This window comes from Furipterus horrens, unplaced genomic scaffold (assembly GCF_987537825.1).
Source record: "Furipterus horrens unplaced genomic scaffold, mFurHor1.1.pri manual_scaffold_9, whole genome shotgun sequence".
NCBI lineage: Eukaryota > Metazoa > Chordata > Mammalia > Chiroptera > Furipteridae > Furipterus > Furipterus horrens.
In genome coordinates, this window is record NW_028327179.1 from 56505037 (window position 1) to 56528144 (window position 23108).

At 36.3% G+C, this 23108-nt stretch overlaps 1 long non-coding RNA gene across 1 annotated transcript in view; it reads left to right on the forward strand.

Moving 5' to 3' along the window:
* The first annotated feature begins 3721 nt into the window (after positions 1-3721).
* The window catches only part of LOC150001804 (uncharacterized), a 56424-nt gene continuing 37037 nt past the window's right edge, over positions 3722-23108 (forward strand). Inside the window, exons 1-3 of the long non-coding RNA XR_016513058.1 lie at positions 3722-3795; positions 14307-14680; positions 19096-19205. This is a non-coding gene — a long non-coding RNA (uncharacterized LOC150001804). The remainder of the gene's footprint in view (positions 3796-14306; positions 14681-19095; positions 19206-23108) is intronic.

The following is a 23108-nucleotide window of genomic DNA, read 5'->3' on the forward strand; positions in this document are numbered from 1 at the left end:
TGGTGTAAAATCCTAAACTGTTTTCCGGGTGGTTTCTCAGAGCAAAGGCAGCATGACAGCAACCATACATTCATGTTTCTCTCTCTCTATCTCTTTCTATCTCCCTTCCCTTTTCTCTAAAAATAAATGAAGTTCTTTTTTAAAAAGTTTTAAAAAATAAAATTCATTAAAAAAACAAATGTAATTATGTTTTTAAAATTCTATTTAATATTCGATCAGTTTAATTGGTGATTGGCAGCATCTATCCAAGGTAAACAAATGCTCAGCTCCTGTTTCTCCCTGCGAGTGCCTGCCTGTCTCCAGATTGTCAGTCACTTTCCCTCACCTCAGGTCTCCACAGGTTCAAACAAAGTCATTAATTTTTAGTTTGCCATTTTTTTATACTGATGTAAGAGGGGTGCAAGGTCACTTCCCCCCTCTGTATCTCTGAGCACATGCTGGTCTACTTTCCCGTTTTTTAATTGTATTGTTTTTTTAGTTGAGTTGTGAAAGCTCTTTATATATTTTAAACATAGTTATTGTTTGTATTTTTTAATATGTGTTTTGAGAATATTTTCTCCTAATTTCTAGCTTCTTTTTTCATTTTTTAATCAGTCCTAAAAGGAGCAGAAATGTTAATTTTGATAAACATGCAATTTGCCCAATGTTTCTTGTGTTTCCTGCACTAAAAAAAAGTTTGCCTAACCCATGGTCATGATAAGTTCCTTCTGCATTTTCGTCTCAAAATTTTCAGTTTTACATTTAGTCCAGTAATTCATTTTGAGTTCATTTTTGTTTATGATGGTTGGTATGGATTGAGGGTTTGTTTGTTTGTTTTTACATAGATGAACAATTGTTCCAATACTATTTGTTGAAAAGTTTATTCATTGTTCATTTTTGCATTTACCTATTACCTTTGATAAAAATCAGTTAACCACTTATGTGTGGGCATATTTCTGGATTCCCTTTTATGATGCTCTTATCTATATATCTATCCTTTCACCAAAACCCCACCATCTTTATAATTGTAGTTTAAGAGTACGTCTAAGATTTCAATCTTTTCAAAACTCTCTTGGGTATTCTATGCCTTTTGCCTTCCCATACTTGTTTTACAACCAGCATCTTGATTTCTACAAAAAGTATTCCTGAGATTTTAATTGGAATTACATTAAGTATATTTATCTATTTGGGGAAAGTTTGATATCTTAAATATATTGAGTCTTCCAATCAATGAACATGGCATATATTTCCTTTTATTTAGTTTTTCTTCAACTTCTGTCATCAAGTTTTATAGTTTTCAACATATATATCCTTTCCATTTTTTGGTTAAATTTATTTCTAAGTATTATGTAAGTTGTTGCTACTATAACTAGTACTATTTTTAAAATTTAAATGTCCAACTTAATTGTCAGGATAGTTGACCCTTGAACAACACATATTTGAACTTCATGGAACCACTTATGTGTTTTTGTTTGTTTGTTTGTTTTTTAGTAAATACTGTTGTCTCTCCATATCCATGGGTTTTGCATTCACAGATTCAACCAATGGTTGATCAAAAATAACATTTTTAGCCAGCAGTTGGGAGTTGGCAGATGCAAAGAACTGACTGTATGCATTGTTCCATGCCATTTTAAATAAGGAACTTCAGTATCTGAAGATTTATGTATTTGCATGGGGTCCTGGAACCAATGCTGAACAGATTCCAAGGACAGACTGGACTTAAGTTTTGGAGGAGACAAAAGTTACAGATTTTTTAAAATTTGTAGAACATCAATTCTCATAACTTGCATGTTGTTCAAGGGTCAATTTTATATAGAATTACAACTAATTTTCCATCTTTCATCTATTTTCCAGCTGTATATACTTTATTATGTATGTACCATCATTTATTCAACCCATCTCCTATGTTTGAATATTTATGTAATTTCCAATATTTTGCAGTTACACAATGATCAACTCTAGCATATGTATTTTGTGTTGTTGAAAGTTGTGCTTTTGGAGCAAATTTCTAAAGGTTTTTTGCTTGGTGAAAAAATAAGTGCATATAAAGTTTTGTTAGATATTTCCAAATTTCCCTAAAAGGTTGTATACTGAATTTTTTACATCAATATATGTAATTTCCTCCCATTGCTTAACCAAAAGTATATTGTTAAACTTTAAAATTTTGCCAATATCATGGGTGAGAAATGGTACCTCAAATTAGTATTGATTTGTACTGACCTTACTATAAGTGAAGCTGAGCATCTTTTTATATGCTTAAGAGTTATTTTTTCATTTCTCTTCATGAATTGGCTTTTTATGTCTTTTCCCATATTCATATAGTATATTTAAAAAATTTTTACCATTTTTAAAATTTAGTGATCATATCAATGATAGGGTTTTAGCTGCTAAACAGGTTGCAAATATTTTTCTATAGTGTGTGATTTGCCCTTGATTTAACTTATGTTGCTTCCACCATGCAAACTTTCCTTTCATTTTCATGTAGTGAAAGTTATCAATATTTTCTCTTACATGTTGAATTTTATCTACACTTACAATTCATACTTAGTATATCAGTGACCACAGAGTAAATAATATCTTTATGTCTCTGTTTCCTCATCTGTAAAGGGTGAATCATGATAGTATGTCAATAAATTGTCACAAACATGAGATGAATTAAAACGGAGCCTAAGAAAGAGCAGCAGTCTGAGTGAATGACTGCTATGACCCTCCCATGATCCCAGCAGAAGCCTAGGGAAAGGGATCCTGTCAGTATCCACTCTGTTGTGTGATCATCTAATGCTCTTTGGGAGGGTCTGAGGCCTGTGTAAAAGGAAGTGTGCTGGTTGGGCTCTGACACATCCCTCAATGTAGAATGAATTACCTCCTTTCCCCCAAGAGGAGGGGATAAGTGCTCCATCCCACAACCACCTCCAAAATGTATGGAGAAAAGAAACACTGAATATCTTCAGGATGGACTGATAGAGTTGAAGCAGTACGGGGTTTGGGGTTTTACAAGTAATTTTATCTCTCTAACCTCAAATTATTAAAAGTAAAGTGGAAAAAATTATCATTACATTGCAAAAATGTGATGATTGCAAGAGATATAATATCACTAGCATATTTCCTGGCACTCAATGATTTCTTCTTTGAGTGCGAGCTATATCATTTACATTATGAGTAATCTCCATAGTCAAAAAAATAATACACACCTCAAGTTCTGTGAGGAGGGAGGCTCAGGCAGGGTGCCCAGCTGTGCAGCCTCTGTGGTCACCCATATTGAGAAGGATGTGTGGGCACAGACCTGATTGGTTCTTGTGCAGGTATCTTGGCAACTCTAACATTGTGGGTGTCAGTCCAGCGGGCACAGTAATACACGGCCTCATCTTCTTTCTCTAAGAAATTTATTTTCAATATGGCAGTGGAAGTGTGAGTATTCTTTCTTGCCTCAAGTTTGTTGTTCCTACGAGGATCACGGATTGTTGAGTCAACAACGTATGTTAAGTATTCTATATCCTGATCTGGTTTCTGCCGGTACCAGAATATGTAGTCTTTGCTAAAAGTGTCAGAAGACACCTTACAAGATATATTGGCACTTTTATCTCTTGCCCTGGAAATTGATATCTCAGGTTGCTCCAACTTTAATAGTCCAAAGCCAACTGCAAGCAAAATATAATGATAATTAATTAATTAATCCCTGTGAGCAAATGATATGAAAAGAGGTAACAATAAAGAAATTATTTGGTCTCTCTTTTAGACTGAAATGACTGGGGACAACTCACAAGCCCAGAAGGAGAAGAAGATGACTGCTACCAGTAATGGCATACTGTAGACCAGGTTGGTTCCCCAGGGAGAATGTAAGAAAGTGAGTCCCTGCTAGCAGACCAGTCTCAGGAAGGTGGGGCTGGTTCTGGTTTCTCAGAAGAGCTGGTAGGTCAGAAAGTTCCCTGGGGTTCTTCATGATTTGCTACAGACATGAGCAGTTCTGGGGCTTCCTGTGTCCCATGGGTGCTGGGAAGATTGGGTAAAAGTGTTTGTGATCTGTAAAGAAAATTGTGGGATGAATGTGTCCATCTTAGGTTGGGCCAGGGATGGTTCTCATATCCACTCAGCTGTTCTCCATGAAATACCGTGGCATAGAAACATTGCTTCTGAAATGTGAAGACATACCTGCTGTGTTCAGCCCCTATGTCTATCTTTCTGTGATTTGCTATGGAATCTGGATTTGGGTATGAAAACACAAAAATCAGGCATTGAAATACTTCATTGACATTATTTATGAAGCCATATACAAAAACACTGACGAATTTCTGTGTGTGTGTGTGTGTTTACATTAATCAAGATGTCACCTCACAGACTATGATGCAGGGAAACCAAACTTTATTTATAATTTGGGTGCCTCCTAGGAAGGGCTGGACTGCAATAGCTGGCAGATAGAAGAGACAGAACCATCTAGGGCACTCAGCTTCCCATTTTGGACCTTGGACCTGTCTCATGAACACAATGCCACATGCAGGAGTAATTTCAAAGCAATGTTGTGCTTAATATGTAATAATAAGCTTTCAAATTAATAGAGCATCTAATATCCATTGAAAAATTGTTATTTGTAAGACAATATTCTAAATGTTTACTTTTTAAATTTAATCCTCTCAACAACAGTCCTGTGAGATAGCGTTATGATAATCATCATCTGGCAATGAGGACAGTGGCAAAGAGAAGTGACTCAAAAACCCAGACCTGGGAAATATGAAAACTCAGATTAAGTAATAGTTGTTCATTAAAGATAGTCTGAGTAAAACGAGGTATAAAAAATGACAGAAAAAACACCCATTCTTTATTATTACTTTGAATTTTTCTCTACATATTTATGAGTATAAATAGGATTGCTTGGTGTTATATATAAATATACATTTTTAAGTGTAATTTGAATATTTGGATTTATATCCTTTTTGTTAAGTTATTTTTTTGAACTCCGTAAATAATATATGTATATTTAATAACTAAAGTTATAATTAAACACCTTCCAATACGATTTAAGCTTATTTGACATTTGTTGAGTTGCTTAAGCTTCTCCCGACTCACTTTCCACATATACTTGTTGTCTATACATGCATCTTTCAGAGGTATGAAGAGGCTTACATGATCTCATTACAAAGGATAATGCACAAAACACTCTAATATTTGTACCCGGCACATCATGAGTCTTCAATGATGTTATTAAGTTTTATTATTAGTATTATTATCAAACAAGACAAAATTACTTTGTTAAATTTTTTTTATAATGCAACCATGGTAGCTAATTTAGGAAAATATGTAAGTTAATCAAAGTACATATAAGAAAGAAAGCCATCTATTATTCCCTCAGTAATAATCATTCTTAAAGTTTTAGACATTTCCTTTCCCCTCTTTTATTATTGTTCTATCAATACAAACCATTTCATTGTTAAAAGATTATTATATACTCATGAATTTTTCTTTTTTTTTTTTAATGGAGAATTTTTACGAGTTTATTTGAGCCAAATCGATGACAATTGCTGGGAAGCGAAATTGCTATAAATTTTTCTTTATATTATATTTGTGAATATTTTAAATTTTATTTATAAATCCATAGAACATTGTTTTCAATGGCTGCACAACAATCTATTCTTTGAATGCAATGTAAATCAGGTATCTCTTATCCTGTAAATCACCATTTAGTCTGAATATAAAAAGTTGCCAGAGAGTTTTCTTCTAAGATCTGAACACGGGAGAGTGTCTTGCTGTCAACACCTCATTACTGTTCTGTGAGGTTTGTTTTTAGTACTAAATGAGACAGAGAGATAAAGAGGGTAGTTGACAAGTTTGTCTGTACATTTCTGTCTGTGAAGGGCTTACAGTCTCAAATTTTTTTTGATTATCACCCTGGCTGCTGTGGCTCAGCGGATTGAGCATCGACCTGCAAGCCAAGTGTCGTTGGTACAATTCCCAGTCAGGACACATGACTAGGTTGCACATCAGGTCCCCAGTTGGGGGTGCTAGTGAGAGGCAACCACACAGTGATATTTCTCTCCCTCTCTTTCTCCTTTCCCCTCTCTCTAAAAATAAATAAACAAACAAACAAATAAATAAATAAATTTTAAAAAATTCTTTTTGGTTATCTCAGATCTTTCTATTCTTGCTTTTATTAAAAGTTTAGATAGTCAGTAAGGCCCTATATAGGTTCAAGAAGTCCACTTTGGTTCACACTGAGAGAATAAAAGACAGGATACAATCACAAAAGTTTGAGTGCATCAGAGGTAGGAAGAGAAAGGCTGACAGGCTGATTCTACGTCAGTTTTTCCTGCAAATCTCCTTTCTTCCAATGGCTTCCCTAAATTGAGAATTAGAACAAGCATCATTAAGAGAGGAGATTATAGGATAAATAAGTTGTCATAACCTTAGAAATTATCGAATAAGTATAGGAGCATCTATGGCACAGATGCAAGGTGATGTCCATAACCTTCCATGCAGTGCCCAGCATGTACTGTGTAAGAAGAATGTATGGATTAAAGGGTAGTCATTTGTTTCACAAATATTTCAGAAGTGGAATTATGAAACTATAGAATTTTTTATTTTATAATTTGGAAAACAAATTGATAACTTATTGACATTTTACTTATTCTGTGAAGACACCTAATCACTTAAATCCTGGTCACATGATTCAATACAAAATAGTAAATTGTGTCTGGGAATGTTTCACAGAGGTTGTTTTCTCCATGGTTGTAGGAATAATGCAAAGAACTCCTTTTTATCCTCTTATGATTCAGAGGTCATATTCTTGGGCTATGTTACATGGGTCCAACTCTATTTTGCTTTGTATCAACTATGTGACTTAGACAAGTTTTTAGGATACATAATATCTCACCTTATGAATCAAATATGTTCATAGTTATAACAGAAGAGACCTCATGCGCAAAGAACTGAGAACACTAAAAGATATCTCTCTCACACAAAAAAAATTATTAGCTGCTCCTTCTCTTGGCCCATTCTCATTTTTTGTTTTGTAAGCAGAACCAAGGGTCATTCACAATGTGGTGGGCTCATCTAATGGCCCCAGGGGGTCAGACTTATAGTCTGGTGACATTATGTTCACACAGTCTCAAATGTGAAGTGAGAAACTATCTTCCTCCTCCCCCAGTAAAAAGATTATAACTCCATCCCAAATTAACCTCAAGTATTTTGCTTGTTATAGAATTATGATATTTACATTTTCAGGGAAATCTCATGGTCCAGTTAAAAACACATGGACTTTTTGTCTTTGACCAATCACTTTAGCTATCAGAGCTTTAATTTCTTTATCTGTAAAATGGACAAATAATGATTATTTTGCAGGGGTGTTATAATAATTATCTGTGTTGATGTATATGTACTCTATTTAGGAGTGCTGGTACACAATGCTTCCCTCCCTCAGCCTTAGCCATTCCAGTTAATGGAAGTGTCTTGTTGGTGATATGATTAATGGGGCCTGTGTCTATTCATTCCCAGTCTTTAACTCTTAAGGAACTGGTGGTAAATGAAGATTTGGGAACATCATGGTCAGAAATGATTTCTACTTAGGGTGCGGTTTAATGTGTGAGCAAACACAAGTTGGCTTCCTGGAAAACTCAGATGAGCAGGAGGGAAGGTGAGGTGGAAGCTGGCGACCCAGGCAGGAGTTAGCTGATATTACTCCTGTGGAAAGACTGTCGTGGAACAGAGACATAGAGGAGGCTGTTGTTGGGGCATCTTGGCACCTCTAGCACTGTGGGTCCCACCAGCACACAAGTCTTTGGCCACATGTTTTTCTATGAAGTTTATGGTAAGGACTGATGTAGACTTGTGAAAACATTTTTTTTTTATGCCACAGATTTGCTTTTTTCTCACCTAAGTGAACTGGAGCTGGGATAGACTTCAGATATGCCATAATTTGGTGTGTTTTCTACTGATACCAGTGTATAACTGTATTTTCAGTCTTCAGTGGACATCCTACAAGAAATGAACACTCTTTTCTGTTGTTCTGGGAGTTGACATCTCAGGTGGCTCCAACTGTAACTGCCCAGGTCCAACTGCAAGTGAAAAGTGGAAATTCCCATGAACATCTGATGTAGAAATAGAAAACAATAAAAAAATCTCTTTCTACTCTCATCTATGTTGAAATAATTGAGGAGCAACTCACAAGTCCCGAGGGAAAAAAATATGAATGTTCCTGGCAGTGCCATCCTACAGTCTGCCAGACTGTGTCACAAAGGGGAAGGCAGGAACGTGAGGATCCTGGTCGGAGTGTCCATGTCAGGAGGAGGAGGGTGTGAGAGGAGGAAGTAGCAGGTCAGTGTCACCCCATGGGGGCCTGTGCAGAGCTAAGCAGTTTCAGGGGTTCTGATGACTCACTCATGCTGAAGTGATAGGGACTAGGTTTCCTGACCTGGATAGGAATGTGTCTGTGGGCTGGGTGAAGGCAGTTCTGGATGTGACTTAATTCTGTTTTAAACTTACTTGTTCCTTCCTAACTTTCATGCTATAGAAACATTATTCCAGAGATGTAAAGGTATAGCTTCCATGTCATAAAATTAAAATCGGTCCTTCTATTAATTTGTTTGACTTCAGGAGTATAAAACAGTAACAGTAGTTTACAATTTTCAAAAAGGCAAACCAAAGTTTCAAACTGGCATTATTCAAACCTCATTTTAAAAGCCTAGGCATATTGATTTGGAATGCAATGGAGCATTTTGTTTTATAACTAATTGGGAGGTCCCTATACAGATTATACTTCAGAGAAATGAAATTTCACTTATAATATGGGTGCCCCTCAAGAGCTGATAGAATTGAAATTACTAGAACATCATTAGACAGAGCAATTTGTGAGAATGGAATTGGTTTCTACTTGCCCTGGACCTTGGAACACTATGTCAAAGAGAGACAGTGAGGGGTATTTTAAATTAATGTTCTTTTTTTTTTTTTTAATCTCACCCAAGGATATGTTCATTGATTTTAGAGAGAGCAGTCAGGGTGAGAGAGAGAAACATCCATGTGAAACATCGATCAGTAGCCTCCCATATGCACCTTCACTGGGGATCAAACCAGCAACCTAGGTATTTGCTGTGACTAGGGATCAAACCCACAACCCTCTGGTGTATAGGGTAATGCTTGAACCAAATGAGCCATCCAATCAGGGTTAATGTCCACTTATACATGTGATAATAAGCTTTTAAAATTAATATTATATCTAATAGTTAAATGTTTTCTTGTTTTGTTTCATTTGTACAACATACATCAATCTTGAGAGTTAGTGGTATTATATCCCTTTCACAGATGAGAACAGTGTGGTAAAGGTGACTTACCAAAATCATGAAGTTGGTAAATGTGGGTGCTTGGATAAGTAACAGATGTTAACTGAAGAAAATCTGAGTAAATTTATTATAAAATATTGAAAACAAAATCCTTTATTACTTAATTTTAACTATTTTCCCCACACATTTATACATAATAGTATGTTTGCTTGGATCATTACACATTAAAAAATATTTTAAAAATATTTTAAATTGTACAATGAAATATTTTAATTATATTTTTACTTTAAATTTTGCTCATACAGTTTTATATTCTTTTAGAGTTAATTTTATATTTTGAAAAAATGCCAGATTCTTAAAAATTTATGTGGTATCATTATAAATGACCCATGAAAATAAACACCCTGCTCTGCTACTTACCTACCCTTTCTGGTATTGGCTGAATTATTTAATTGCTCTGTGTCTCAGGTTCTACCTTTCTAATTGCCTAAATAAATATTTTTTAGAGAGTTAAGAAAGTTACATTATCAAACTAAAAATTGGAAGGAACATAAGGTACAGACAATAGTGTCTGACATATAATAAACCTATTCTGATGTTTTCAAGTTGTGTTTTTATTATTATTAAAAAAACAGAGAAAATAAACTTGTAAATGAAATTTTAATTGTAAAAGTTCTGGCAGTCTCTTTTTAAAAAGAGTATAAAATTAATAAAGAAGAAAATAACCATCCACTTTATCAGGAAAAAAAAACTATTTTAAAACAGGAGTATTTCCTTTCATTTGATTTCTTCCACCAGTTAGACACTTACATATTTAAGATTTAATGTATTCTCATTCATACTTTATGTGTTATTGATATATAAATGTAAACTATTTAACTTTCAATAAATATTCAAAAATGCCATTTTAATAGCTTCATAACATTTTATCTTTTCTTGTATGTTTTATTGATTATGCTGTAACAGTTGTCTCAATTTCTTTTCCCTTTGTTCCCCTCCACCCAGTGACCCCCTTCCCTCAAGTTGCCCTCCCCCTTAGTCCATGCACATTGGTTGTGCATATAGCTCTTCTCAACATCTTCCTATCTACTCCACTCCCTCATACTATGCTTCTTAATTCCTGTACCACCTCCCTCCCTTTCCCCCTCCCCCCTCCCCACTAACCTCCCCCCCAAATAATCCCAATACCTATAATTCTTTCCCCACTTTCGTTGCCTACTTAGTTTGCCTTTGTTTCGATTCCCTAGCTTCTGTTGTTGTTGTTGTGATACAGTTTTCATTTTAATGTTCATAGTTTTGATCCTCTTTCTCCTAAACAAGTCCCTTTAGCACTTCATATAACAGTGGTTTGGATCTGATGAACTCCTTCAGTTTTACTTTGCCCTGGAAACACTTTCTCTGCCCTTCTATTCTAAATGACAGCTTCGCTGGATACAGCAATCATGGTTGTATGTTTTTGCTTTTCATTACTTTGAATATTTCTTGCCAGTCCCTTCTTGCCTTCAGAGTCTCCTTTGAAAAATCAGCTAATTGTCTTATTGGGACCCCCTTATTTGTAATTCTCTTCTCTTTTGCTGCTTTTAAGATTCTCTCTTTATCCTTAATTTTTGACATTTTGATTCTAATGTGTCTTGGTGTGGTTCTCCCTGGGTCCAGTCTTTTTGGAACTCTGTGCTTCCTGGACCTGTAAGTCTATTTCTTTCTCTACTTCTTTATTATTTCACGTAATTTTTCAATTCCTAGTTCTTCTTCTTCGCCTTCTGGCAACCCTATGATTCAGATGTTGGCCCGCTTATAGCTGTCCCATAGGTTTCTGAGCATCTCCTCATTTTCCTCATTTTTCGTTTCCTCTTTCTGCACTGGTTGACTATTTGTTCCTTCTCTATGTTCCATTTTGTTGATTTGATCGCTGGTTTTCTTTCCCTCACCACTAGTTTCTTATGTGTTTTCATTCATTTCAGTGGGACTAGCCTTCATTCCTTCCCCATCTTGTTTAAGATCTGCTGTTACATCTGTAAGCATTCATATAATCAAGGCCCTGAACTGTACCTCAGGAAGATTTCCTATCTGCTGACCCATCAGATTAGATATTTGCTGTCTGGTCAGCTGAGTGATTGGGATCTGTATCATGATCTGTGCCATCCTGACAGTTTTGTGTTTACCTTTGCTTCCTGGGTAAGGCTGTCACACCTCCTATGTTATAGGGGGCGGATCCCTGTGCACTGGTCACTACCGGTGACCCTTCTCACCACACTGTAGCATTTTGTGTGGGAGTGGGGGTCCAAGATGGATTCCTGCCATTCACTCCCTGTTGAGAGACCGGGAGCCTCCTCTTTAATCCCCACACTCCCCGGTTCCCACAGTTTGAGGCAATTGGGGTCCACCTTCCCTGGTGATGGAATCGCGAGTCGATGGGCCTGGTCTGCAGCTGGGGGTGTCCCCCAGTCGCCTCTCACCTCTGCCTAAGTACGGGTGTCTGTGCCCACCGCTGTCCTGCTGCCGCTGATGCAGTTGCTGCTGCTGGCACAGTCTGATATCTCCATTCCGCCCTCGCCCTTCCTACCATCCAGTCAAGCACCACCTCTTCACAACTTCATATGTTGGACTTCCATGTAGCTTCATCCTCTGGAACTTCTGGTTATCTCTGGCTTTGCAGCAGTTGTATTCCTTCCTAGTTGTGGAGGGAGACACAGCATGTCAGCCTAGGTCTCCATCTTGCTGGAAGTTGTCTCCTTATCTTGATAGGTTCCTGTGTTTTTTTGTCTCTGTTAGGTAGAGCTGCCTCTCCATAACATTTTATCTTTTGAATGCCACATAAATCATTTGCCTCTTTCCCCTTGTTCATTGAATTTGTCACTAATTTTTTTCTAAGAGTCATACTGAAAAGCTGTTATAACATTTATTTTCTGATATATATTTATTGGAAGGCACTATATCGCTAATGTACACTGCTCTCTGTGCATTAGCAAAGATATTTTGAGAAGATCTTCACTTATCATACATTATTTTTGGAAATGGATCTTATCACATTTGGTGTTTGCCACTCAGGTTCTAGTCTCTAATTTCCTTGCATAAAATATATAAGGGACTAGAAAGGTTCTGTTTATGCTCAAGAAGACAATGTTGCCTTCACTTACATACTGTCATGGTCATAAATAGTGTTGGTTTCCATCAATGAAATATGAGCCAACCAGAGGTGGGAGAGGGCTGAGGGGTTGTATGTCTAATTCCATCTCTTGTGTCTGCCTAGCCTAAAAATTACTCTTTTTTCCCTTCCCGTACACCTTAGAATTAAATAGTAGACCATGAATCATTGAAATAGGGATTAGAGAGAATGAACATGGTGATTTTATTTTGGTAATTTTTAACCAAGGTGAATAGTATGTATAGGAAACTTGCAAGGAGATAGCTATATTCTTAAGCCCACTACAGACACTACTTTCTGAAATAGAAAATAAGGACCTTTGTATTATTTTATATTGAACAGTCAATCAATAATTTGTTTGCATTTAATTTATTCTGTATAAACACCTAATTAGTCAAATCCTGGGCACATGCTTCAGCACAAATGATAATTTGTGTGAGTTAATGTTCCATAATGATTAGTTCTGTCACCCGCAATGGGATGATACTAATGTAGTCTTCCTTTATATTCTTACAATTAGAATGGTTTTAGTGTAACAGTCATGAGGAGCCAGATTATCTGGGTTCCTACTCTACTCTGCCAACTATCTGCATACCAGCTGTGTATCTCAAAAAAGTGACTGTACCACTTCTTACTATACTTACTCATGAGGCAAATATGCTTTGTGATAACAGAACAGATTTACAGGAAGTGTGAGTTAAAGGAGCTAATAAACTCAGATAATTGAAAACACAAACTGGCAACACACACACTGATCAACCCAAACCCATACACAGCACAGATTGTTAATTCTTTGGATCTCGGCAGGTTCTCTCTCTTTTATCATAGGCAAAATCAAGAGTTACATGATATGATGGGCTCATCTAATGTCCCCAATGGATTTGGAGCTCTGGTCTGATGACATCTTTCTGGTTGAAAATTTTCTCCACATCTCCCAGAAAACTGGCATTACTCTATCCCTAAATTACTCCAGATAACCTAGTGTTTACTTAAAATAGGGAATCCTTGAACTTAACATTGTTGTCTCACAGTCCAGTTCAAAAAGCACAGACGTCTATTCTTTGGCTGATCTTTAAGCCTAAATTCTCTAAGCTTAATTTATTTAGTTGTAAAAACAGACCAATAACAGTTATATTGCCAACGGGTTGTCTTGAGTATGTATGATAATAATGGTTCAACCCACCTTGACCACTTACTGAGAGTCTCTGGCTGGTGAGATTGTGAAGTGGCACAGCCTGTGTGCTCTTTGTCCCCACACAAGACTTTACTTATTTGGGATGTATTTTTAAATAAAGCTTTGGAAGCACAAGTCTGGAATTAACTGGAAACTATGTGCAAGCATAAACCAAGATAGCTTCTTAGAGAGCTCGGGAAGTGTTTCAGACAAAATGAGGCTGAGGCCAGGAGCCCAGCTGGGGAGCGGGGTGCTGGCTGTGGTTGCCTCTGTTGGGAAGGATGTGGGTGGGCACACATCCAAGGACAGATCTTGTGTGGGGTGCCTGGACAGTTCTAGTACTGTGAGTACCAGCCAGCACAGTAGTAAATGGCAACATCTTCTTTTTCTATGAAATTTATGGTCAGGATTGAAGTGAGAATTTTAGAATTCTTTCTTGCCTCAACTCTGTTGTTCTTCCCACCCTGGAGGCGACGGGCTGGGCTTTTTGTCGAGCTCACATAAATCAGATGCTCCAAAGCCTGATTTGGTTTTTGCCAGTACCAGTGAATGATGTCATTTTCAAAATTTGTGCTTGTTACCTGGCAATATATGTCAACACTTTTCTTTACTTCTGTGGAAATGGATACCTGAGACTGCTGCAATTTTGATAATCCAAGTCCGACTGTATGTAAAAGAATAGAATTACCAATAAACTTCTGATAATATAAGAAACATTAAAGTATTTCTTTGTTCACTCATCTAGACTGAAATGGTCAGGGACTATTACTCACAAGCCCAGAAGGACGAGAAGGTGAATGCTTCCAGAGGTGACATTCTGTGAACAGGCTTCATCCTCAAAAAGAAGCAAGAAGTTTGGAGACCTGATGCCAGGGCACCTCAAGTCAGTGGCAAGTGGGTGTAGCCGAAACTGGGTAGACGGAAGGAAGTGGTGAGTCAGCTGGACCGTGGGCCTTTAGTGCTGGCTGCTGGTCAGAGGTTACTCTTTTCTGTGGGTCTCATGATCTCAAGATAAGGCTGGTGGTCTCTGCAGGGTTCTGGCATGAATGTGAGGGGGCCTTGGAGGCACCTTAGAACATGTTGCTAAAGATGCTCATTGAAGAAACTAAGAGAAACAAGGTAAAGATAGAACTAAAAATAACCATAATTATATCATCAAGGCCAAATCTATTGTCATTATGGTGTTAACATGTAGATACTTCTTAGTATGTATGTGGATAGCAATGTGACTTTTGTGGATGATAAATATATTTAAGTTATATGTGGAGCATGTATAGGATTTTAGGTTCTTTTCCTTTTCATTCACCTTATATTCTGAATAACTTCCCATGCCACTGAAGCATTGTTTAATGTTTGCAGCTAGTCACTGCTCATATCTGTCACTTATAAATTGCCTGACCTTGTGCAAATTTCTTAATTTCTCCGTGCCTTGGATTCCTCACTTGAAAATTGATGCAGTAATAATACCTATCTCAAAAAGTTATGCAGATTAAAAAATTAAGAGTACCATGTACAGATCCTGGCATATAGTAAATTTTCAGTAGTTAGAATTAGATATTGCTGTTAATACTACTAACATTTTTTAAAAGAATTTAACTTCCCTGTACTGTCAACTCATTCCCTTATGGTTATCTCTGAGATCATTGTATGTATTAGAGCTTCTTTAACCCTGGACAGCAGTTGTCCCTGAAATTGGTGTCCAGTCATGCACTATACGGTGTGCAGCAATGTGAACTCAGAATAGCTTGGGTCATTTCAAGAAGAAAGGAGGGGCAGAAGCTGGCTTGCTATGGATGGAATTTTCTCCTGAGGCAGTTCTTTTGTGTAATAAATACCATTTCTGAGATGGCAGCACTAAAAAATTGAATGTTGAAGTGTTAGAAGGTGGTAGACCAGAAGGCCTGTGGCTCTTACTCTGTGCAGAGGTGCATTCTGGGAGTGAGAAGAAGAAGGATCAGGACACCAGTGCTGCAGCCTGGGCCAGTGCTACTGCAAGTGCTTGCTTTGGGGCCTCAGTGCTGCCACTGCTTGGGAAGCCATGGTCACCCCAGACCTGGTTCCCTTTCTCCTCCATCACTGCCAGACATTTCCTCCCAGATCCAACAACTTTAGTTTCAGTGTTTGGGTGGCAGAGTAAGGGGGCAGACAGCTGTTGGGAGTATCTCTATTGGTGGAGATCACACAATCTACCTGATTTTAGCTGCAAGGAAGCCTGAGAAAGTATCTGGCATTTTTCATTTCTGTAGTGGGAGATTGATTTATTCCTTTACCAAGACTTATAAGGTGAGAAATTCCCTTAACTTAGGACAGGGTTTTAAATGTTATGAGACAAAAAGGAAGATAAATGTCTACTTTAGAAACATACTTGGCATAACATTTTTCCCCCTGCAATACAGAAGGTAAACAAAGTAAAATTTATCTTCTACTTATTATTTTAAATACTTTCAGAAAATAAGCATTTTATTTTATTTACTTCTCATAATATTAATACCTCGTGATAATTAAAGATATTCTATGTGGCAGGCACTGTACTACAAACATTTTGGTCCTATTATCTCATTTAATCTTCAAAAACCTATTAAGAGAGAGCTGTTAATATTGTTCTCATTTTTTACATGAGAAAATGTAGGCTGTGGCAGAGAAAGCATCTTGTTCAAGGCCTGACAGATGTTAAGTGGCAGAACAATAATTTGCACCAGAGGGCTCGATACCAGAGCTCACGTTCTTAAATAAGATACTTTACCTCATATATAATGAAATAATTTCCTGCAGTTTAAAACAGTATTTTACAGGTAATTCAGTCTCTCTTGACACATTCTTTGTGATTTTTGTGTTTCTCTCTCTTCCTTTGCTCCTCCCCAGGATGGCATCAAGGCATATGGGAGTGTCTGCCACCCTCTGCATCCTCTCCAACTTCCAGCTCTTTGCCCTTCTTTTTTTGTCTCTGGGATTTGGCCTCTTCCTCTGAATTGGCTGGTGCAATAACCAGAGCTGAACCACACTCCACACTAGGCCATTAGGTACAAAGTTCCCACCTTGCAGCTTCCCATCCAAATCTTGGGTGCTGCATTCCCTGGTCCCTTCAGCACCTCTCACCCTCTTAGAGACCCTGAGAGGCATTTGGGTCTCCTACACATGAAGTTGTAGGGAAAGTAGTGCTGGTTTGGGTTCATTTGCAAATGCCTTCCACTATTAATGTTGTTTTACCTACCATAGCCATGCTGGAGGAGTTTGCTATCACCAGATAATCTCAGATTCTCTCTTTCTGTATTTTGGGTTTTTATGGAAGTTCTCTCCTTTTTTGGGTAAGACCATCAGGGTCAAGGGAACCAGAAAGTTATCTCCTCTTGCTCTCTCCCCCTTATCTCACAACACACCACACTGACAATGGTACCCCTTCCTCTAAGATGGATGCTAACTTTCCTGACACCACCTCCCCACTTAAATGTATCTAGACCTCTAGTAAAATTTTTTGTTCTTAGTTTGCCATCTTGCATTGAACTTTAAACAGGATATTTGAAACTTTATAAAACCCTTTCTTTTTCAACTAAACTCCACTTTCAAGTCCATTATCTCATGATTAACTAAAAAAGTGATCTTGTAAATGTCAAGTATATAATAGAGTATTATGAGCTATGATTATCATGCTGTAAACTAGATCCCCAGAACTTGTTAATGTTATAACTGGAAGTTTGTACCCTTTGACTAATATCTCCCCATTTCTCCAACCCTCCAATCCATGGTAACCACCATTCTAATCTCTGTTTCCATAAGTTTGGTTTTTTAAGATGCCCAGTATATGAGAGATCATATGCCATTTTTCTTTCTCTGTATCAATTATTTCACTTAGCATTTAATGCTCTCAAGATTCATTCAAGTTGTGACAAAAGGCAGAATTTTCTTCTTTCTTATGGCTAAATAATATTTTGTTGCATATACGAGTATACCCTATTTTTAAAAAACATTCATCTGTTGACAGACACTTAGGTTGTTTCCATATCATGCTGCAATAAGCATGGGAGTGCATCTCTTCAAGATCCTATTTTCATTTCCTTTGGATATATACCCAACAGAGGTATTGTTAAATCATAAGGCACTTCTATATGTAATTTTTTGAAGAATGACCATGCTATTTAACATAGTGGCTGTCCCAATTTACTATCCCATCAACAATACACAAGGGTTTCTTTTCCTCCACATACTCACCAATGCTTGTTATTGTTTGCCTTTTGGATGAATGCCATTTTGGCAAATTACCTGATGATTAGCGATGTTGCACACCTTTTTGTGTATATTGTGGTCCTTTGTTATGTCTTCTATGGGAAAATGTCTATTTAGTTCTTCTATTTTTAAAAGGTTTGTTTGTTTGTCATTGAACTGTATGAGTTATTTATATATTTAGGATATTAACCCCTTATCCAATATATGATTTGCAAAAACTTTTTCTCATTATGTAGGTCGTTTTTTCATTCTGTTGATAGTTTCCTTTGTTGTGCAGAATCTTTTTAGTTTTATGTCAAGCTACTTCTTTGTTTTTGTTTTGTTGCTAATGGATACTTTGTACCCATAAAATTATACAATACTACATATCAACTATATCTTGATAAATCTGAAAACTAAAAGAAAAGAAGCAGAAAAAACATGACCATGTTCTGGGTACAGCTGCCATCTCCTTCCATGGGTGGTAAATTTCATGGTTTATTCTTAATGAAGGGCTACAGGTGACCAGACTTATTTGGGAGAATAAAAATATTCTGGTTACAAATTTCCAAATCATTATGCTCATTAAATGTTTTGATTGTGTACATAAGCCCAAGCTATAAATATTTCAGCCCTCTCTATGTATCCCATATTTTTTGTTAGAGCAAGTTCACAAAATGACATATGATATATGATTTTCTTAGACTTTTCCTTTAGGGAAGACTGTCCAGAAAGGGAACTCTTCCAGATATGTTCCCAAAGCAATCTTTTAGCCATGGCTTATTGAATGACTGTTGAATCTGTCATGACCAGGCCCTACTAGGCTGGGGAACAGGTCTGGGACAACACATATTTGCCCACAAATGCCATAGTGTGTTTTATAAAGATAATAAACATTAAGGACATTCAAAATGGCCTAATAGTGCAATTGAAACAACACAAACTGTTTGTACTGACTACTGTCCTCCTCTAATTCTTTTTTCCATGAAACAGGTTTATTTGCAGAGTCTTATGATAATCAATGAGCTTTTAAACACATAGAACATCCAGCACATTATCTGGCCACCATGACAGCAAAATTGATGTGAATTCTATTTTGTTCATTGTCTTTAAACTAAGATTTTCACAATTACCAGAAATCTCTGGGAAATGAAATAACAGACCTTGCCTTCCCTCTGAAATTATCAGGACTTTCAATATCTGTGTCTTTAAGTGAGAGCTCAAGTCAATAAGAAATGATGTTAAACCAGACATTTGGAGGCAAAGTTAGTGGCACCTGTTGGGGTACAATTGATAGTCATCATAGTCCCTTCTTCTTTCCCCTAATTCTGAAGCATCAACATGAGATGCACAGGAAATGCTGCAAGCCAAGGCTGAGGCCTAGCCAGGGCTGAGGTTTGGGCTCAGCACTGAAGATGTTGGGAAGGATGTGGCCACACTCCTGGTAAGTGGTGTATGTGTTTATTATCTTGGCTCCAATGATACCGTGGGCTCTCAGGGGTCATTATATTAGGTCATCATGTCTTCTGTGGAATTTACATTATGGATCAAAGAGGAGGAGACAGAATTTTATGTTCCTTTTTATTGTAGTTCTATGTTGGTAACTGACTTTGTACAAGGTTTTATTTTGTTTTAGTAAATGTTTGGTTTTCAGATGTCTGATTTGTTGTCTGTCAGTACCTGTTTATGTAGAAAATGTTATATCTTGATATCCTAAGTGAAAATATATGCTTCCTTTATGCTATTGCCATAAATATTTTCAGTTGCTTTAATTGTATCTATCAAATTTCAACTATTAGTAAAAGACTAGCATTTCTAACAAAAATTATCAAAATATAAGACATTCATTTTTTAAATATTTATCAATCAATATGAGAACCAGTGGAGCCTCCCAGAGTGTTACTAGGGGAAACAGGTGGCTCAGAGCCCAGTGCCCAGCTCAGTCACTTCTGAGGTTGCTAATTAGTCAACAGCATATGGAAGCTTTAACTATAACTATTTGACACCAAATTAAGCAGACCATTTACCATAGTAAAAGTCTTTCACACTGTGTTATTTTGTTAGCTATTAGAAAAAAAATTAAGATTATTATTTTTTTATTTTTTTTTCATGATGATTTAGTTGATTTCAGTGAAAGAGTTTGTCAAAGTTACCAAAGCTGCTATGACCTGAAGTCACCTTTTGACTTTTCCAGATGAGCATTATCACTGGTCTCTCAGCCCACCAAACCCTAAGAACATACACAGGTCATACAATTCTCTGATCCCAACACACACACAGATCTTTGCTCTGGACAAATGTTGGCCTCAAAGCCTGGGGAGTTCCCTTGCTTGACATGGAGATGGGAGAGCTGCCTCCTGACCTCCTCACTGAAAGAGAATAGAGGTCTCCATGTCACTCCCAACAGTTCTCTTTAGAGAAAGTGTCCCCAAAGATTTTCTAGGTTTCTTTTTTAGCCAGGCTAGAAGTGGTTAGTGGCCAAATGTTGAAATTCTCAACTAATAACTCATGATGGGGAGTTGTTTGTCTGGAGATACCACTGATATATTTCAAGACAAGAAACTAAGATCACATAGAGAACACATCCCAAATCCAAAACTAGGCAACCCAGAAGTTCCTCTGTGCTCAACCTGCTTCAACAAAGAGGCAGAACAGAGAGGAAGAAAGTGAAAGACATGGAATCCACTGAGCTTCTGCACCATGCTAGCTGTTGTGCTGTGTACCTTCCTTAAATGGATGCTGATAGACTGAATCACAGAACATTAAACTGGGTAGCTGTCATCCTCTGTGGGCACCTACATATGTTATAGAAAGGTGAAAACAGACACCCTCTTTCACAAATTTTGTAACTGCACACAGTAAGTCAATCAATGGCCTGTGTAGAAGTCTCCAAAATGCCCCTAAAAATCCTTTATTCACTTTTGAATTTTTATAGTATGGCTATTGCCTCCTCTATGAACCTGTTCTCTCCAGACTCAGGCACAATCACAGCCAATCTACTATAAGTCATAATGCTTGCATTCTTATCACTATGGTTATTTCATTTCTGAGCAACTCTCAAGCTGTTACTAGTGAGGTCAAGAGTGTACCCAGGAGCATTTGAAATTCAGCAAACAAAGTTGAAGCAACTTTTCACATGTGTGTTTAGCCCAGTCCCCATGATCGACCTAGAAGTCCCTCACCCTCTTTTCCATCTACTTTAGAATGATATTTCTGTACTCTCCAGCAGGTTGAAAGTGGGGGAATGCAGCATCAAACACAATAATTAAGGAACATGTCTTTGTGTTCCATCTTGATACTTCTTTTTTCTCAGTAAACAGTTTTGTTATGCGTTTTTTTCTTATTAAAAATAAACCTCCTAAAACCCAAGAGTCAGATAAAATTGTATGCTTAATGAAATTGTCTGTAGAGAATTATTTGCAGATTGTCTCTAAGTGAACACTGCAGGTATCAATTTAAATAATTTTATGTGGCTGTAGAAAATAGAAATTCATACTGCAGAAAAAAAAACAATAACAACACTAGAGATGGTTAAATTCTCTGTTTTCCTCATAATATATCCTTCAAAAATATTTGTTTTGCTCGTACTTTTTGGATCAAGAATATTAATTTTATAATATAACCAGAGATATCTAGATTCAGACCCCAGACTTGCTTCTTATTATCAAATGATTTCATTAATCAAAGTCTTAAATTTTTGTCTATAAAATTAAGATAATAATAGCTGTCCTTCAGCATTGTTCTTAAGATTAATAACATTAATTATACAAAGTGCTTAATACTGTGCTTCACATATGAGGAACATTCAGTAAACAATATTTATTATTGATTATAATATTTTAATCAGAACATTAAATTACATTTGTTTATTGGGTTGACCAAAAACAGCACTTAGTTGACTCTAGCAGCACTTAGTTCTTTTTAACTTAATTTGAAATAATTTTGTTAGATTATATTGTGATAGCTGTCATATCTGCGTGCATTTAAAAAAAAACTAATCAAAATTGGTGAATTTTTGTGTAGCCATTTTAATATTGAAGATTAAAGAAAATAAGCCACATTTTGGGCATATTATGCTTTATTATTTCAAGAAAGTTAAAAACTCAACTGAAACGCAAAAAGAAAAAAAAATTGTGCAGTGTATGGAGAAGGTGCTGTGACTGATCAAACATGTACAAAGTAGTTTGAGGAGTTTTATGCTGGAGATTTCTTGCTAGATAATTCTCCACTATTGGGTAGATCAGCTGAAGTTGATAGTGATCAAATCAAGACATTAATTGACAACAATCAACATTATAGCATGCAGGAGATAGGCAACATATTCAAAATATCCAAATCAACAAAGTTATTGGTAAAAGTAAAAAATGTGCCTTTTATTTTACAGAAAAAAACTAGACACACCTCTTGGCCAAACTAATATTTTCATATAGAACTGAGCTCCTTGATAGAATGGCTACATAGCTGATTCTATACATGTAAAGTAATTCTTTGTTTTACTCTGATTAAGCAAAGAAAAATAAAGTCAAAGTAATCTGGTGACCCACAGTCTTCAAATCTAATTATAGCACTTTCAGAATGTAACTGTAGATTTTTGGTAATTACATTTAACTTTATAAGTTAAAAAATAAATGCAACAGAATTACAGTAAAATAATAATTGATCAGCATGTCATTGAAGCAGTTAAATGTTGACTTTAAGGTGGCCAAGAAATAAATTAAGGAATTAAAGAAAGACATAGATCAATTACAACTGTGGGTGTGTGGATTTTAGTTGACATAAAAGTGGCAGGCATTTCTCTGGTCTAGATAATTTACTAAGAGCTGGGATTGTTTTATTACTTTACACTTATTTATTATTTTAAAAAACTTCAAGAAATAGAATTGAATTAATTATAATGTTGATTCATAAGGCACTATAATTATATATAAAGCAATATAACCATAGGTCATTGTTATGTTATTTATTTTATTCTATTTATGTGTTGATAATTTACTTAATAAGTCAACAAATACCTGTGAATTCATCATTTAACCCAAGAACAAAAACATTACAAATAATCTACATGCACTTTATTATTAAGTTCATCACTAGAAAAATACAAAATTTAATGATAATTCTCAACACTGTTTCATTTCCTGTTTTGTTACTGAAGGAACAGGGGCACATCTTATTCTGTTAAAGATAGGATCTTGTTAGGTTTGTGGAAAGTGAAATGAAACAAACTAAGTAAAATCTTCGTTCTACTCCCCAACTTGTTATACTCTTTTGGAGGCAAGTATAATGCACTTATGTGACTACTTGATTTCTTCTTTTTGCTTCTCCAAATGGACCCTCAACCACTCCTTTA